At 36.9% G+C, this 18800-nt stretch overlaps 2 protein-coding genes across 5 annotated transcripts in view; both read left to right on the top strand.

Annotated features, from left to right (window-relative positions):
• The window catches only part of LOC141389683 (octopamine receptor beta-3R-like), an 825473-nt gene that overhangs the window by 656 nt on the left and 806017 nt on the right, over positions 1–18800 (top strand). The gene's annotated exons all lie outside the window — the stretch shown is intronic.
• The window catches only part of LOC141392074 (octopamine receptor beta-3R-like), a 557224-nt gene that overhangs the window by 9429 nt on the left and 528995 nt on the right, over positions 1–18800 (top strand). The gene's annotated exons all lie outside the window — the stretch shown is intronic.

Below are 18800 nucleotides of genomic sequence, written 5' to 3'. Positions count from 1 at the left end.
CTCGTAAACCAACTTTAATTCGGAAATTTTTGCGGATTCTGAAAATACAATGTTCATAGATGAGAAAAATAAAAAGCAAAAAAAAAAAAAATAGCCGAAGCGATCACCTTTCGGTGATTCTATGCCATATGGCATAGACAGTTTTGAAGCCCGTGGTAAGGCAAAATAATTATGGGTATCCCTTTTTAAATAATTTTGTATTTTTCCCTGAAGTGTTATCTAAAAGTAAATCAACAACAAATTTTGATTGAAGGACCCTATACATTGTTATGTCTCAAAGAGCGAGCGTTCCTCGTGCGATTTAAAATTTGCAAGAAAATATCATCTTATACTTTTTATATTTTATTAACAAATATTATTTTGTTGTTAACTTTTAACTTTAACTTGCCTTAATAATTAAAACGAAAAAAAAGATCTGAAACATAGTTCAATAGAAAAAATCCTCCGGGTCTTCAATGAGAAGACGTTATGCTTTTCTATAAGAAGGGCTCCTGCTTTTCTATGAGAAGGGCTCCTGTTTTTCTATATAAAGATTCCCAGCCCTTCTACGAGAGGACGTTCTGCTCTTCTATGTGAAGACGTATTGCTCTTCTATGAGAAGACCTCCTGCTCTTCCTTGAGAAGACCTCCCACCCTTCTATATGCAAACGTCCTCCTCTTCTATGAGAAGACGTTCTGCTCTTCTTATACATCCTGCCCCTCTATGAGAAGACATCCTGCCCCTCTATGAGAAGTCATCCTGCTCTTCTATAAGAATACCTCTTCTATAAGGCCTCCTGGTCTTCTATAAGATGAAATTGAACTGAAAATTTAAATATTTTAGTTCTGTTTTTATACCCTCCACCATAGGATGGGGGTATATTAAGTTTGTCACTACTTTTGTAACTACTCGAAATAATCATTGTAGACCCCACAAAGTATATATATTCTTGATCAGCGTGCAATTCTACATCGATATAGCCATGTCCGTCCGTCTGTCCGTCTGTGGAAATCACTCTAGCGTCCGAACGGATTGACGTAGGTTGATGAAATTTTGGGAAAATATGTTATATTTACGTAGGACTTTTGGCTATGTAGGTCCACGCTTTCGTATAGCCCCCATACAAAATGACGCGTGACGCGTCGTCGTTTTAAGGAATTTATAAGATATTTGGCCCATTTTACCACCGAATTGGTTGTAATTTGGTACTTTGTGTCTCCAGAGGCCAAAAAATATTCCTACTAAAGTTGGGTTATATAGGTCCACGTTTTGGTATAGACCCCATATAAGCCCCCATAGAAAGTACGCGTCATTTTAATATATTTTGAATGTATTAGACCCATTTGACCACAGAATTGGTTGTAATTTGGTACTTTGTGTCTTCAGAGGCCAGAAAACATTCTTACCAAAGTTGGGTTATATAGGTCCACGTTTTGGTATAGCCCCCACATAAGGCCCCTTACAAAGTACGCGTCATTTTAATATATTTTAAATGTATTAGACCGATTTGACCAAAGAACCGGTTGTAACTTTGTATTTTGTGTTTCAAGAGGCTAAGAAACATTTCTACCATAAAATGTTTATATGGGTTGATATAGCCCCCAAAATATAATATCTCCCGATTTTCGATATTTTGAACTTTTTAGCCTCATTATCACACCGAGATGGCTGAAATTTGGTATTTAGTCTTCTTTAGGCGTATAAAACTTTCCCCCAGGAAATTTGTAGGTATAGGTCCACGCCATCATATAGCCCCCATAGAACGGTACCTTCCGAATTTCGGTATTTTGAAGGTTGTGGCCACATTAATCCACCGAAATGGCTGAAATTTGTGGTGGAGGGTATAAAAAGTTCGGCCCGACCGAACTTAACGCTTTTCTTACTTGTTTTTTTTTCTTTAAATATATTCTATGCCATATGGCATAGTATTCAAAAACCATTTTTCCAAACAAAATGTTAAAAAAATTAGGTTTGATTATTCATATAGTGGGCTTACGTATACATACATATATAAAATTGGACAAATATAGTTTTCAAATCAAAAACAAAAAAGAACCGAAAATAAACCTAGAAATATGAACTTTAACCGTGATTTTTTTAAAAATGCCTCGAGCGATTTTTTCTTGTTTTTGGATATTTCTCTTCTATGAACATTGCTGTGTTTCAGGTGTAAACGGTTTTCATTTAAAGTTAGTTAAGGCGCACCGTACATAACATTGTTTTATAAGGAGGCGATACAGTCAGTGCATTGTCCCAATTTGAACTTCAATATCTCAAAAATGGTAAAACCTACGAAAATATCATAGAGGTCAATCTTGTGGAAAATGTTCACAGCTATATTTTCTCTAATGTCATTTCGATAGGACTTGCTGTTTCCAAGCAAAATCGTGAAAACCTTAAATACCCCTAACCAGTAAGGATAGGATCAAAGTCGGGCGGGGCCGACTATATGATACCCTACACCAGAGTGAGGCAGAGAAAATTTTTGGGTCTCTCTTGTGCTCTCAATGAGCGTAAATTTGTTGTTGTTCACAACGTGTTAGCATCTACACAGGCTGTGAGCGATAACAAATTTACGCTCACTTAGAGCAAATGGGCTCTCTTGTGAGTCACAATGCCTCCTCCTGCCCTACACCACTGTGAATATGTAAAATATAAATCGGAGCTATATCCGATTTTGATATAATTTGGCACATTTATTTCCAGACCGAATTCAGTTACATATTCCAAATATCATTGAAATCGGACTTATATAGCGTGTTTGGAGCAGCAAATACGCAAAATCAGCCGAAAATATATATGGGTGCTATATCCAAATCTGATCCGATTTCGATTTAATTTGGCTCATTTATTTCTAGACTGAATTCAGTCACACATTCTAAATTTCACCGAAAAATGAAATATATAGCATGTTTGGTACAGAAAATACGTGAAATGGGCCGAAAATATATATGGGAGCTATATCCAAATCTGAACCGATTTCTATATTATTTGGCACACTTATTTCTAGACCGAATTCAGTCAAACATTCCAAATTTCATCAAAATCGGACGTATATAGCGTGTTTGGTGTAGCAAATTCGTGAAATCGGGCGAACATATGTATGGGAGCTATATCCAAATTTGAACCGATTTCGAAATAATTTGGCACATTTATTTCTAGACCGAATTCAGTCACACATTCCAAATTTCATTGAAATCGGACATATATAGCGTGTGTGGTACAGAAAATACGTGAAATCGGCCGAAAATATATATGGGAGCTATATCCAAATCTGAACCGATTTTCACCAAAAGCAATAGCATTCTTCCTATGGCTACAAAAGTTGTAGTCCCCAATTTTCAGCTGAATCGGACAAAAAATGCGACCTGCACGTTGCGAACAAAAATACATGGACAGACGGACAGACAGACAGACAGACGGACGGACATGCATAAATCGACTCAGAAAGTGATTATATGTATATCCCCAAAAGGAACTATGGGTCTATTTCGTTTCCTTTTGTAAGTTACATACAAATGCACAAAGACATAATACCCCTTACCACATAGTGAAAATGTGAATGTTTGACCGCGATTTATTTAAAAAACGCTCCGGCTATTTTGTTTTGTTTTCTGATTTTTTCTAATTTATGAACATTTTAGTTTCAGAATCCGCAAAAACTTCCCAGGTGTAAGCTTCTTTCATTTAAAGTTGGTTTAAGAGCACCGTGAGTAAGAACGGCATTAACTTCTGCCGGGCCGAACCTTTTATACTCTCCTCCACGAGTTTTATTGAAGTAAGATGTAGCTATTAGTTTCGTTCCGTTTATGAAAGCTCTAAGCTCTTCTGATATAATGTGGCTAAAACCTTCAAAATACCGTAAATCGAGAGAAACCGTTCTATGGGGTCTATATCAAAACGTTCAATACCAAACATTCAAATTTCTGAGGGAAACTCAATCAGGATTAAATGTCAAATTTAAGCCATTTCGGTGACATTATGTGGAAGATATCTTCAAAATACCGAAAATCGGAGGTACCGTTCTATGGGGTCAATAACAAACCGTGGACCTATACTGAAACATTTTCGAGGGAATGTTCTTTGCATCCAAAGAAGTCTAGACACCAAATTCCAGCCATTTGAATGAGCAAATGTGGCTTAAACCTTCAAAATACGAAAATCGGAAGGAACTGTTTTTTGGGGGCTTTATCACCTTGTAGATATATACTGACAAAAGAAGACTAAGTACTCAATTTCAGGCTCTTTGGTAAGATAATGTGGCTAAAACTTTCAAAATACCGAAAATCAGGAGGTACCGTTCTATGGGGCTGTTCAACACGTTTAAACCTAGTTTAAGTTCAAAGATAAGCCATATCGGTGCACTCCTCCCTCATAAAAGTTCAAAAATGTTCGGAAAAAATTGTAACGTGGTTTTCTCAACGGCTGGGGTAGCTCCAGTCGCGTCCAGGGGCTCCATAAGGACCCACTAAACCTTATGAATAAAAAGACTAGTGTTCCCTTTTGGGGTTAAATTCTACTTCTTCAGAGGGGAGAATGGCGGTACGACAGACGCCTGCCGACTTCGGTGGCTGCTGACGATTTATAGGTAATCGGAAACTGTACTGATCCTACGCGACGGTTATAATCGATGACGATGATTCGATCGACGATGGCTGACAACGATTCGGTGATGTTCGGTAACTCGTCTGAAGCTGTTCGGTGATGACGATGCTAGCTGATAACGATAGTTGTCGATGATCGGGAGCGACGATCCTGGTTGCTGCTCCGTTTCGTGTTGATTGATGTCGGCCGGGTCGACGACGATCTGATGTTCTGTTTGGAACGACTACTATATAACGCTAATTACAGCTACGAACTCATACAAACTACTGTGTATACCCAGGGACAAAGAACCAAAGTCCCTGTGTGGGACGGGAAACCGAAGTCTCCGTGTGGGACGGGAAACCGAAGCCTCCGTGTGGGACAGAAAACCGAAGTCTCTGTGTAGAACAGGAAACCGAAGTCTCTGTGAGGGACAGTAAACAGAATTTACTGTGTGCAATTTATTAATGGGACAGCCACAATGGGAAGTCCCTTCCAAAATTTGCCAACGCAACAAACCACCAAGGAATGCCTTGGTGGATAGCAAGCCCCCAGCAGTAGCAAGCTGACTTCAACGGCTAAACTAAAGGATCAACTGGAATGAAGTGAATGCGAATTATTGTGTATTGAGTACAGCAAGCAAATGACTTCAATGCATGACTGCAATGAGGTGCTGTTGAGTGCATACCGACTCATTGCTACTAAGATGGTAAGGGAAAACCGTAGGTGTTGTTGTATGTATGTATGTGACACTTGTCACGTTACAATTGTGCGCACGATAACTCTTGAAGGGATTGGCCGATGTTGTCCATAGTTTGCACATCCTAATATATCTACCATGTATTGACCCATGTACGGACTTTGTTTGCCCACTCCTTTGGGTACATCCCACACAAATTTTCGGATATGTTCACTTTAAGACCTTCTCTCGATTTTGATTTTCGTTGAAGAAACTTGCATTTGATGCCTCAATTACGATGGTAAAAGTGTTTTCAGGGGCAAGTCCATACTTCTTGAAAAGCCCGAAAGGTGTAAAAAACCCTATATGGCACCATATGTAGTGGCTGGAGAGCACGACAACTCTCGAACTGATCAACCCAATTGTTCCAAAATTTGACCTTCGTCATATTTTGTCAAAACTTAGTTTCAGTTCGAAGATGGGCAACACCAGTCCACAACTTCCGGTACTTCCCCCCAATACTTAAAAGACGTCACCAAAATGGTATGCACGATATCTCTTGAACGGGGCAAGCAATTTGGTCCAAACTTTGGATCTCCCAATATTTTTCCAAATTTAGTATAACTTTTAAAATTGCCCATGTCGATCCTCTCTTTAGGGTACATCCCCCACAAAAGTTCAACATTTGTGTCTAAGTCCACTTAAGGGTCTGTTCGAAGATCCTTTGGAAATGTATACCGATGCTGTTCGTTGTGTTCCTGTTTATAGCGTTATTATGTTTTCCGTGGACAAGTCCATGCTTTCTATACAGGTATGAAATGAACTAGTGGGGGCGATATATATCGAAAATATATGACTCCCAAAAAAAGATCCACTTCCACTCCTAATTCGCAACAGTTTTTAACTTTAATCCTAATCCATTAATTCAAATGTCCAAAAAGGCCCACAAAATTCTGAAAAGCCCTAAAGCCGCCTGATTGTTATTTACTTGTTTTTTTGTTAAATTTCAAATTAACCATAATTTTTTCCAATCTCTATATAACTTAGTATGTATGTATGTGTGTAGTATGTCTGTTACAAGTCCTTCTTCAGACGTAAACAATAAAAATAGCTAAATAAGAGATACTGAACCAACATATTAACCTCCTCAGCCTGTCGAATATCGTCCCTTTAGTTTTTTGTTGGTACCAAAGTAATCAATTTTGATTACATCGTTTCTATTTTCTAATTTAAAGTAACAACTTTTTTGCTTCATATTCCATTAAGTTTTTTATTATGCACACTCACACTCATATGTATGTTTCCAACTGTTTTCATCCATGGTGGAAAATAATAAATTCCAGTTATTTTTTCATCGTAGAAAATATTTCCTTTCACATGGCTTATGATTTATTAAACTAAAAACAACAGAGAGGAGAGCAGTGGTTGTTCGCTAGTCCTTGGCATCGACATATCAATTATGGAAACCATTGGTAGTCAATCGAATATATTGTATGAGGTTACTAGCTGAGTTTCTGCTTTTTTAACTAAAACGACCTTGTTTCAAGGTTTCTTCAATAACTTTATTCGAATAGACGATAGAGACCACAAATTCCAAAGTCATATGGTGGAGGTAATAAGTGGAAAAAGGTATAAAAATAACTGCAGAATAAAGTGGAAAAGGTAACAATGGAATGTAAACTATTTTTTCTGTTTAGAGAATGTTTAACTTTTAATTTTGGTGGAGTGGTATATTAGGTGTGGGAAATAATGTAACTTCCTTTACCGCTGAAGCAACCCAAAACAATTCCCTTATCTTTAAAGTGCTGCTGCCATTTTCACTTTTTTATGGGTAATTCAAGGACCTTTTAATAAACATTACATTACAAGTGGTTGGTAGTTGTCGTCGTCGTAAAGTGATAAAAGTAACATAAAAACCTAATGATTTTTACTAATTGTGTTGTTAAAAGCACTTCGTTTTATTTAATAATGTCGACCTTGCATCCTTACCTTGTTTTTATGATTTTTAACATAAAAACGGAACAAGTCGTTGTCCTTCAATTTGCCAGCTTTAGTTCTTGGGTTGGAGATTTTTACTGTGAGAATTTCCCCCTCATGAGTTGTTTGCATGCCCAGCCCGTCTTGGGAAAATTTAATAGAATTTTTTTTTGAATGGACTTATCTATTAACGTCAGTTTACATAATTTTTTTCAAGGTTGTTTCAGATTTTTTTCAACATTTTCCTATTCTATTCAAGTGCGAAATAAAAGGAAAAACGAAAATCACTGTTCTGCTATGAAAATAAAACACACAACGCTAAGGGACCTTTGTTTAAACGCTTTTGTAACAACAAAATCCCGCCAAAACCAGGCCATAATCAAAATTATAATCACCAACATTCTCTCTATCTCTCAAGCAACTCACACTTTTTAAGTGGCATTTACACGCGAACAAGTCGTTCGTTGGCTTTGCATACGCCATTCACCTTTTTACCACGCACATTTAGACACACACCCACGGCAACCCGGCAAACTCTTGAGTGAATAAAAAATTGCGCCTGAAATGCTGCTACCCTTTTGTGAGCACTTTTTTCTAATGATAACTAAACATAGCTCCAAAAGAATGAAAGATATGAGAATTTGTGTTTCAGGTAAAAAAAAAAAATGAAATGATGAGTGGAACAATGAAAAATTTCAAGGGCACAAATCGTGCTATGTTTGAAGAAGGAAACAAGGACAGTAAAATAATGAGTGGACTCTATAACGTTACATAGTCTTTAGCCAAAGAAAAAAGAAAGACTTTGTAAAGTAAGGAGAGGTTTACTGGTTCAATATCGAATAAAATTATGAGTATATCATGCCACACTAATTTAAAACAAAACCATAAAAATGCAAAGACTAGTCAAACTGTGTTTAAAAAAATCGATATGTTGAGATAAACAAAGAACCTACTCATAGGATTTTGTCGACAGATATATACCCGCAACCTGTGAAGTAAAGATAATAAGCAAACCCCAATCTTTTAGTACTGACGTCTATAAAAGTTGATTTCAAATACATGATTTTATGCCAATACATTAATTTTTTTTATAAAAATTTACAGTTCCATCTACGGGTTGATAGAGTATTGCTTTTGGGGCATTCTTCTTGACAATTATACTGTCCGACGTAGGGGATGGAAGATACCAAGGAACGGTCCTGACCGGCTTTAACATAGCAAAGTTCAGGATTTATCTTGGTCCCTCTTTCATCTCAAGTGGACACTGACCTCCCCGTGGTGTCACCTGGGGAACTGCCTTTAACACCCGTTAAAGGTAGTGAGCTAACATGTGCCGCGCGTTCACCCTTAAGAACGTTAAAAACTTGGATTTGGGCGTCGGGTTGGTAACCCTCCCCTAGAAAAAACAGCCTACTATGAAAAAACGAAAGAAAAAAAAAACAAATCCCTCAAAAGTTGACGACCCCCGCAAACGTTTTAAGGACCATGATCTGCGAATCTGCACCTGGAATGTTCGCTCTCTTTATAGAGAAGATGCAGTTTACGCATTGGCAGGTATACTTGAAAAGTACAAGGCCGACATTACTGCCATACAGGAAATACGATAGATTGGAAAAGGCTTCACAACAACACCTAAAGGTGACGCATTGTATTATAGCTGCCATGACACAAAGCATGAGTTTGGTTGCGGATTTGTGGTTGGTCGGAGGTTAAAACACCTGGTCTCCAGCTTCACCCCAGTGAATGAAAGACTCGCTGCAATTGGATTAATAGCAAAATTCTTCAACATCAGCTTTATTTGCGCTCATGCTCCCACTGAAGACAAGGACGAACAGACCAAAGATACATATATTTTACGAACGCTTAGAAGAAACTTATGACCGTAGCCCTGCCCATGACATTAAAATTATTCTAGGCAATTTTATTCTAGGCAAATTGATCACGTTGTGATAGATGGAAGACATTCATCGAGCGAGTTGGATGTGCGCTCGTTCCGAGGAGAAAACGTAGACTCGCACCACTTCCTAGTTGCAGCAAACTGGCCCAACTGCTTAATCAAAGCATAACATATCAGGACAATGGCAAAACATTGCCCACTCCATGCAAACAGCCGCAAAATCGGTACTTGGATACCACAGACCTCCACCAAGGAATCCATGGTATGACCAGGAGTGTCGTGCTGCTACCGAAGAGAAAAATGCGGCATATAGGGCTACTTTACAATCCGTAGCAACGCGTAGCGCACGAGAGAGGTATCGGGAGAAAAGGAGAGAGGAGAAACGTCTTTTCCGCAGGAAAAAGAGAGAGATGGAAAAGCGGGAGTGTGAACAAATCAAGATGTACAGGAGACAGAGTGAAGTGCGAAAATTCTACCAAAGAGTGAAACATCAAACTGATGGCTTTGGAATTGGCATTTTCCAAACTCTTGATATCCAATAGCAGCGAAGACGACGAAGATACCACAGATCCAATCCCAGAAGATGGTATTGAATGTATACCGCCCCAAAGCTCATCCGGCTTTGTAAAATGACTTTAACTGACACGAGGTCCTCAGTTAAAATAGGAAAGAACCTCTCCGAAGAGTTTGGTACCAAAAGAGGTTTCAGGCAAGGAGATAGCCTCTCGTGTGATCTCTTCAACAACCTGCTGGAAAAGGTTATTCGAGAGGCAAACGTCAAAAGAAGTGGCACAATCTACACCAATAGTCACATGTTACTTGCTTATGCTGGTGATATAGACATCATGGGCCGATCAGTAAAAGAAGTAACTGATACCTTTATAAAGGTCTAAGGAGAATCTGCTAAAGTGGGTCTGGCGGTAAACGGTGAGAAGACCAAGTTGATGGTGTCGACGCGCAATGCGTCCATTGAGCTCGGACCCGCTAAAAAGGCGTAGAAATATGAGCCGCTTGGCGGTGCACGCAGAATTGGCAGGCCAAAGAATAAATGGCGCAAACAAGTGGATGAAGAGATGACAAGGCGCGGTAATCCAGAAAGAGAAGCAATAGACAGAGAGAAATGGAGATCTTTTCTTAGTTCGGCCTATAGAACAAATGTTCTGTAATGGGCCAGCTAAGTAAGTAAGTAATGTTTGCGACATTTCCTGAGTATTTCAGCCGTGTAAAACTTCTCTACAAGTGGTGTCTTAAGACACGCCCTTCGGACTCGGCGATAAACTGTAGGTCCCATATCATTGAGCTAATATGAATCGGGGTGGACTCATTGATATGAGAGAAGTCTCCCTTCTCCCGCCTGGGATGTTTGTGGAACAATTATATTATAAGCATCACATTAGCTTAATATATTGAAAATGTTTAAAAATAGTTCATTTTTGTATTGTCTTTGTTCATTGAAATTTGATCGAATAAATTTAATCCCGAATAATTAAGTTTTTCAAGAGATGATGAAATTGATAAAAAATCTATGCTTTTCTTTGCAGGATAATGGAGGTACCTTTGTTCAAAAATATTTTATTTGGTCCAGGTTTAGTCATATTTCATGGTTATCTACAATAGTTCGCGTTTAACAATAGTGCAAACCATGGCTTCACCCAAGTTAATTTTTTGACTTTCACACATGTATGTATACTTTAAATCTCGTACGAACATTTCGAGATGTGTTAAACGGAATGACAAAATTAATATTATATTTTTAGCCACTCAGCATAATGTTAGCTACATATCCTGTGTATTCCAGCAGGGGAAGAATTTTGTTTAAGTGGTATCACTTCAAATGATGGTCCCATATCGTTGACCTGGAAACGAAATTTGCCTGCTCGTAATGATATGAGAAGAAGTCTTTCTTTCGAATATGTTTGTTGATAATAGTTTGTTTTTATTTTTTATGATAATAGGTAGTTCTCTACAAATATTTCTATAGCTATATACTATATATTTGAAGAATACACATTCACAAAAAACTCTGTAAAGTTCATAGTATTTTAATGACTAAAATACACATTTTGCACATAATATTTAGTTTGGACAATGTTTATATACAAAATAATAATAATAAAAACAAAGCAACAATAATATTTTAAAACTACCCTCACTTACGTTCCTTATGTTCGCTATGTCTGTTAATCCTCGCATATATGTACATAAATAATAAATAAATCCAAAATTAAAAAGAAATTCTTTTCCAATTTAGCCCCAAAAGCCTTTACATATACCGACAAACAGGTATTGCGGAATTTATTCGCCGCCACAAAAACCCACTCTAGGGGTTGAGGGAGAGAGACAGAGAAAAATACCTTTTAAAGGCAAACAACCCTGGGAATTTACAACGTGTTGGGATTTTGGCGTTGTTCCATTCATTTCGTATGTGAAGAAAGAGCAGTCGTTGTCGCCATCATCCTCGTCATTGTTGCGGTTTGCTTTAGATTATAAGCTTATGGTTTAAGCCTGTTTAAACGGAAAAACACGCACACACACAAAATTCCCACAGGGCCTTTAAACCAAAAAAATATTGTAATTTGCCAGTTACAGTCCAATTAAAGTCTTTGTTTTTCATTTATTAACAATGAAAGCGGATAAATAATTTAAATAAATGTTGGAATATAGAAAGGGAAAATGTCAACGTTGTGAAGGGGCAGAATTTCTCAAAAAAAAGTATTTTGTTTCATTAAAAAAATAAAAAATAATTTAAAAAATTAAGTTACAGTGTTTTATTTATAAATGTACTTAAAACTAGAAAATAATTTTTCATGATGACATCACTCAAATAAAACGCTTGCATTTGAATTAAAAATTGTGACAATATTAAAGGGCAATCGTTTTATTTGAGAGATTCCATCATGAAAAAGTATTTTCTAGTTTAAAGTAGATTTATAAATAAAAAAACTACAACTTAAGTTTTTATTATTTTTTATTTTTTTAATGAAATAAAATACTTTTTTGAAAAATTCTGTCCTTTCAAAACGTTGACATTTTCCCTTTCTATATTCAACATTTATTTAAAAAATTTATCCCCTTTCATTGTTAATAAATGAAAAACAAAGACTTTAATTGGACTGTAACTGGCAAATTACTTTTTTTTTTGGTTTAAATGTCCTGTGGGAATTGTGTGTGTTTTTCCGTTTAAACAGGCCTAAACCATAAGCTATAATCTAAAGCAAACCACAACAACGACGGCTCTTTCTACAATATTTTTTTAAATTATTTTTTATTTTTAACTTTTTGGTAAATAAATTTTTGACCACTGAGAAGCCCATAACCAAATTACAGTCAATTTAGGCCGAAAATGTAGATGAAAACTTTATATTACTTGAAATCGAGTGGTAACGTTAAATGGGGGCTACATACACCAAGATCTGACCCATGTCCAAAAATTTTTGGTGGGCGATTTTTGTACAATTGGGAACTCCAAATGCCAAGTTACAGTCAATTCGGACAAAAAATGAAAACAAAATCCTCAAAACACTTAAAATCGGATGGTACCGCTATATGGGGGCTATAGGAAAAAAATGGACCCATATTGGTTTTGGTTTCATATTCATATATTGTCAAATCTGAAAAGTGTGCAAACTTTCAGTTCGATCGGTCAACTGCAAACTGTATTGAAAATGAGTTACTAGATTTGAACTAAACGGACACCAAAGCAAGTTAAATAAAATACTGTAAAAATATGTTTTATGTATTTTCAAAATCATGCTATGCTAGCTACATAGCAATATCTTGCTCCTTACCTTGAAAAATCGTTAGTTTTTACTCCTTATCATAGTAAGTCTTTCCATCATACCCTTACCCTTACACACGGCGAAAATGGGTGTATACGCACTTTGGCACGATAAAAAATGTGCCTCATCGAAATCACGGTTGCATGTTGTCGAAATCATGTTGAGACAAAAATCCGTTTGAGACTTTTTGGAGTCGATCTAGCTTTGTCAATTTTTCTGATTGGTTTGTGGACTGGACAATCTAACTCTAAATATAGTAGTTAATTAGGGACTGAAAATACCCAGTAAATTGAAGTCATGTTTACGCTTAGGTGTTTGTTGATATGGTTAACATTGTCTAGCCTGGAATCGAACCAAGGCATTCAGCTTGTCAGGTCGTAATTTTTCCTGTGGAAGAATATCATGGACGTGGGTGCAAGAACCGAACCTCACTTTCCTGTTGCACCAGTAAATATATATGGGGGTATCGGTCTGAATGAGCAACTGTCGAGGTAGATTTGATTAACTTATACATCCCGCCGACAAATATCTGTACTGTAATTTACATACCGCATTTAGTATAATTTTTCACGACTTATCTTAAAATACACAAACATCCCAGTAGGGACAAGGGAGACTTCTCTCATATCGATGAGTGCTACCCGATTCATTTTGGCTAAGTGATATGGGACCTACTGTTTTTCGCCGAGTCCGAACGGCGTGTCTTACAACACCACTTGTAGAGAATTTTAACCCAGATATGCCGAGTGAACTACATGTAGTACACCTGTTATTTGTAGGTTTCTGTTCTTATTTTACGTTAAATTTTCTAATAAACTTGCTGAGGCGCTACAGAACATAACGGTGAACAAAGCGTACTTTACTAAGTTTTGTCTAAAGTAATTGCTTGTGCGTATTATTTATGATCAAAGATATCAGTTTTGTGAAATTTGGAAAAGTGTGAAGATGCCAGGCAATCGGTGCGAAAAAATGTTATATGCATATTTTATTTTTGTTTGTTTTCTATGTTTTTCTAATTTTAACAGTTGTAAAAATCAATACGTAGCAAAAGCATATGTCAACAAATTAATTATATGTGATTTTAGTTGACATATTTCCTTGCGTACAACATCCCAACCAGAATTTTTTGAAAATTTTAATCAAATTCAAGTCTTTTTTGATCCGACTGCACGATTAAAAAGCTGGAATATGAGCTCATTTTCTGATCATAAATGACTCCTTTGTCGGGAGGGAAACGTAACCTCAGGCGACTCTTCTAAACAAATCACAAATGAGTCTTCCTCTGCATTAGTTTTGAGTCATTTTTGCCCATTTTCTGATGGTATATAAAGTCTTTTTCGGGTCGTATTGAAATCATTTATTGGTGATTTGTTGATTATGTGGGACTCTTTTTCGAGTCTTTTTTGAGTCATGTTTATAATCATTTATGAGTCTTTAGGGAGTCATTTATGAGTCATTTTATTAGACGAAATAAATTAAAAGAATTTTCTTTTTATTCTTTTTTTGTTTCTTTCCTTTGTTTTGTTGTCTTTTCTGCTTTGTTATGTCTTTTAATTATCCTTTATGTTGCGCGGTGGTTAGTATACTGCTTCTTCATTTCACTTGGCAAAACCTGTTGTGTTGTGTTTGTCTGTACCTTTAATATTATACGTTACATTTATATCAAAGTTTTGTAGAAAGTGTATATGAGAATTATTTACAACCAAACAAAATAAAACAAAACAATCAGATTTTAGTCACCTAACAGTTCAAAATATGATCAGAAGATACATAATTATAATCACTTTTCAAACACCTGCATGACCCTTTTTTGATTAAGCATTTTTCAATCTTCCAGATGATTAATATGTGACAATAAATAAAAAAATGGTCACATTTTAAACACATCAATGATTTATTTGTGATTGCTACACATTTGTTGTTGTATTATAAATTGTACTTTTTTAATCATTACAGGGAGTCACTTTCGAGTCCCTTTATGATCATACAAGCGGCTTAATCAGTTTTTGATCACCAAAAGGACTCTAAGAAGACTCCGCAATGTGATTTTTGAAAAAACAGTCTTCCAAATGCTATCTGGGTTCACTTGGCAAAACCTGTACATGTATTGTGTTTGTCTATGCTCTTAATATTAGACGTTACATTTATATCAAAGTTTTGTAGAAAGTGTATATGAGAATTATTTACAACCAAACAAAAGTAAAACAAAACAATCAGTTTTTAATCACCTAACTGTTCAAAATATGATCAGAAGATACATAATTATAATCACTTTTCAAACACCTGCATGACCCTTTTTTGATTAAGCATTTTTCAATCTTCCAGATGATTAATATGTGACAATAAATAAACAAAAATGGTCACATTTTAAACACATCAATGATTTATTTGTGATTGCTACACATTTGTTGTTGTATTATAAATTGAACTTTTTTTAATCATTACATGGAGTCACTTTCGAGTCTCATTCTGATCATACAAGCGACTTAATCAGTTTTTGATCACCAAAAAGGCTCTAAAAAGACTCCGCAATGTGATTTTTGAAAAAAACAGTCTTCCAAATGCTAGCTGGGATGTAGTACGTTCAGCACTTGTGTTTTGTTTTAATGGCATCGCAATTGTACCCGCCGAAGATGTGAATACGAGGGCTACTAGATAAGTTTCTGTCGCTCTAAAATGGCCGTTGTGCCAGAAAACATTGATGCCGTGCAAGAACTAATAATGCAAAATCGTCATGTGAGATAGAGACAGCCTTGGTCATTTTTTGCACCAGCATACATTCTATATTGAATGAACATCTGTCTGTAAAAAAGGTTTGTTATCGTTGGAACCTCCACAATTTGACAATCGCTCAAAAAAGACTCGTGCCGATTGGTGCAAAGAATGTTGAAAAAATACGATAGCGGTGCTTCACAAGACGTTCATACCGTCGCCACAGGTGACGAATGATGGATATATGCGTACGATCCCGAAAGAGCCAAATCCAACTAAAGTTGTTCATTGAAGAAGCACTTCGAAACAAATGGTCGCCTGTTTCTGCGAATAAACTGATCATATGGCGACTATATGGCTAGAAGAACGTACGACGATAAATTCTGAGTGGTACACCACAATTTGTTTGATGTCTGATGTCTTCGGAAACGAACAAGAAAAGTCGAATCATTGTGCACCATGACAATGTGAGCTCTTACATATCGATTCAAACCAAAGCATTTTTGACCGGAATTGATGGGTCATCCGCCGTATAGCTGTGACTTGGAACCCAGTGTCTTCATTTGATTCCCGCAAATCAAGAAAAACAGGTGTGGTCAACGATTTTCGTCGCCAGAAGATGTTGAAGCGTTCAAAAACAATTTTTTGGAGATATCCCATCCGGAGTGGAAAAAGTGCTTGAACAATTGGTTGAGTGCTGCCAAAAGTGTATAAATCATTATGGAAACTACTTTAGAAAACAGCAAAACTATTTTTGTTGATAAATATTTGCGTTTTCATTATTAGGCCAGAAACTTTTATAGAAGCCCTCCTAATTACATTATAGACGAAGATCCTGGAGCAGATGAAGCTAATTTTAAAAATTTATCTCCTTCATTATTAAATGTTGAAGCTGATTTTTTTTTTCGAAATCTTTATTCCACTGTTTCATATAGCGATGACGATATTGCACGTGCGTTATTGTAACAGATCTTGCTTTTTTCTTCTCAATGACGGCTTGATACGTCAGTGAAAAGAACGAAGTAAAATCTGGAAGACATCGATGCTATTATTTCAGCATGTGATTAGGAAATTTTACATAAAACCCGGGAATTGTTTTAAAAAATTGTTGATGGTGATTTGATGCAAGTTATTACTCAATTCTCCAATGACTATGCTCCAAACATAATAAAACTACATTTGTCTTTTGCATACGTGTATGCCGAGTGTACTACATGTAGTACTGCCTTAAAATCCAAGTTAGAAAATATTTTTCTTTATTTTTTCTTCAGTTTTGTAATATTATCAGTCAGAATAACACAATTTTCGAAAATCAGGAAAATTGCTGCATTAGTTTGGCCGTCGGCATATCCGGGTTAACGTGGCTGTATTTTACCTCCGTTGAAAATTTGATGTTGCCTGGACTGGGAATCGAACCGCAGTACTTCTAAGTGCAAGGCGGGTGTGTATACGATTGCACCACAGTGTCACTCACCGTGGGAACTTTAATGCACATCATGAGTTGTGGCATTCGATCCTAGGTAATCGCTGAGCAGTAAAGGGTAGGCTGAGCAGGTTGATAGCTCTTGGTTTTTGCCTGTTTCACTAAGGACGCACCTACTACAATTATCAGATAGTGCCAGACATAACCCTCGTTTCGGGCCTGTACTGGCAAATGTTGTTTTTCTTTGGTCGGACCATCTCCCTATAATCGTTTGCAGCAATAGACCTATCCACTTCATCACCTCTGAATGCCGCACTTGCAGTAATCAAGGCAAAACTAATAGGCCTAGTTTTTGCAAGAGTTCATCAATCTCGGCTTCAGATAACTGTCAAACCCTTCTTATATTCGGGTAGCAGAAATGATTATCAGGTAAAGATGCAGCCACTCGCTATATACCAGCTGGTAGAATTCCCGAAGAGAAATAACATTTCCCAACATAGACGATGGAATTAGCAAATGAGGATGATGAGGTACGCCATACCAACCCCTAACCCCCAGTGACCTCTAAGTAAACAGCGGAATCATCTTTCCACCTGAAATTTGTTGGTATAAGCCCACGTTTGCATATAACCCCATAGAACCGTACCTCCCGATTTTCGGTATTTTGAAAATTGTGTCTCAATATCCCACCAAAATGACTGAAATTTGTTATTTAGTGTTCGTTGGGGGTATAAAACTTTGTAGGTATAGGTCTACGTCTTCATATAGCCCCCATAGAACGGTACCTCCGGATTTTCGGTATTCTGAAGGTTGTGGCCTCAATATCCCACCGAAATGACTGAAATTTGGTATTAAGTCTTTGTTGGGGGTTTAAAACTTTACACCAGAAAGTTGTCGGTATAGGTTAACGTCTTCATATAGCCCCCTTAGATTGGTACCTCCTGATTTCCGGTATTTTGAAGGTTGTGGCCTCAATATCCCTCTGAAATGGCTGAAATTTGGCATTAAGTCTTCCTTGGGGGTAAAAACTTTCCACCTAAAATTTGTCAGTTTAGGTACATGCCTTCATGTAGCCCCTATAGAACGATACCTTCCGATTTTCGGTATTTTGAAGGTTGTGGCTGTGGTTATACATTTCTCTATTTTATTGATTTGTACACACAAATATGTTTGTAGCTTTTATTGAAATATTTGTTACATAAGAAAATATGTAAAATGCATAATGTTTGCATATGCACATATTATTTTTTGCATCTGCAAAATTTATGCATTTTGCATATGTCATATGTTTCGGTTGCAATTAAATCAGAAGCCAAAAATACGCCCAGTCCGGTAATGCTGATGCAGGTGGATGAGCAGGAGTAGTACCTCACCAAAGTTCTCAATATGTCGCTAGTCATCCACATCTGGAAACGTGGAATATGGGCAGGGTAGTCTTCTACTGAAGCCAGGCGAGGATGCCAGCGCTTTTAAATCGTAGAGACTTATTCATTCATTAACAATAAGTCGAAGCCCCGTACAGTGAAACAGGGAGTACCCCAAAGTGGAGTGACATCTCTGCAACTGGAAGACGGCATTGATATCGTTACATATGCATATGATAGTACGATCTTGGCGTCAGCTAGCTTCTCTGACGTCATTTGTGAAAGTCTATTTGACAGATCTTAAGACCTTTTTAAACGCGAGGAATATGCAAATATCCGCAACTTAATCTACGGCCACTCTGTTCCCCACATGGACGACAAAGGTGAAAATGCAGTTGAATGTCA

This window comes from Musca autumnalis, unplaced genomic scaffold (genome assembly GCF_047663935.1).
Source record: "Musca autumnalis isolate F117 unplaced genomic scaffold, ASM4766393v1 scaffold_1, whole genome shotgun sequence".
NCBI classification, from domain to species: Eukaryota; Metazoa; Arthropoda; class Insecta; order Diptera; family Muscidae; genus Musca; species Musca autumnalis.
Note: the sequence above shows the minus strand (reverse complement) of the source record. Positions and strands in the feature narration are given on the sequence as shown.